The 1,231-nt window shown below is 36.5% G+C and overlaps 1 long non-coding RNA gene across 1 annotated transcript in view; it reads right to left on the reverse strand.

Annotated features, from left to right (window-relative positions):
- LOC106878035 (uncharacterized) overlaps nucleotides 1-1,231 on the reverse strand; it is a 9,155-nt gene that overhangs the window by 5,156 nt on the left and 2,768 nt on the right. The window contains exon 2 of the long non-coding RNA XR_001410458.2: nucleotides 621-716. This is a non-coding gene — a long non-coding RNA (uncharacterized LOC106878035). The remainder of the gene's footprint in view (nucleotides 1-620; nucleotides 717-1,231) is intronic.

Here is a 1,231-nt window from a genome sequence, read left to right on the forward strand (position 1 = left end):
AACAGATATATACATATGCAGGGGTTGGACAAAAAAAAATGGAAACACCTAGCGTCATAGCATCATAATTTTGAAATACCTATAAAACCATCAAAAGCTTGTTAATTTTTAAACTTTTTAAAATTTATTATTAGTGTTGCTTAATATGTTTTGCTAAAATTGCTGTTTCTTTTCAGATCAAAATGACAGATCTATCGAACTTTCAAAGAGGTCAAATTGTTGGTGCGCATATATATGAAAGGGAATCCCGATGCTAAAACATTCAAGGATGTCTAAGAAACAGAGATTTCTACCTATATAATGACACTTAATGCTGGTTAGTCTAGAAAATCATTTGGTCACGCGTATGAAACGCAAAATAGGAATGTCTTATTCTTAACAAACTATATTACGCGCATGCGCACACACACATACATATACACACACACACTCACACAAGCATACATAAATACATTTATGCTAGTACATACGACACAAAGAACAACAATAACACTGTGTTTCTCTTGATAGAGGAAAAAAAGAGAGGAAAAGAATCACAACAAAAAGTCAATGTTAGTAGCTACAATGGTTATTGTGAGGTTTTTATTAACTTGTAATACTTGATCAGTTGTGGTGGTTACCTTGTAGAGATGGACGTCAGTTACAGGAAATCTTTTGATTGGTTAGTTAGGTTTTTAAGCGGATGAAGACGGTCATGGAATCACCAGTTCCATATCCTGGAATGAACAAAAGCAACAACAACAACAATGACGACAGGAACAGCAAATATAACAACGGTAATATCAGTAATGGATAATATTATCATCAATAATTCCAACGGCGGCGATCTTATAGAATCACCATCATGCAGGACGAAAAGCTTGGCGGTATTTCGTTCATCTTTACGTTCTGAGTTCAAATTCCACCGAGGTCAACTTTGCCTTTCACCGGCGATCTTTCGGTACGAGTTCCTAATTATCGGCCTTTTCTGTAAAAAGTGTTGGAGAGAAACAGGGAAACGACATCATAACAGCGAAAGACATACAGAGAGCGCAATTTATTTTGAAGGGTTTAGAGTTAGGGTTAGGTTTATGGTAAGGGCTTGGGTTTTACGGTTTGCGTTAGAGAATTCCATCCGTAACCGTAACCCTAACCCTAACACCGTAGTGAAGATCGTGTGGGTGTTACAGAAAAGACCGATCTTTGGTAAAGATTGTTGAAGACACTTTTTACGGAAAAGGCCAATATTTAG

Source organism: Octopus bimaculoides, chromosome 28, assembly GCF_001194135.2.
Source record: "Octopus bimaculoides isolate UCB-OBI-ISO-001 chromosome 28, ASM119413v2, whole genome shotgun sequence".
Taxonomy (NCBI): domain Eukaryota; kingdom Metazoa; phylum Mollusca; class Cephalopoda; order Octopoda; family Octopodidae; genus Octopus; species Octopus bimaculoides.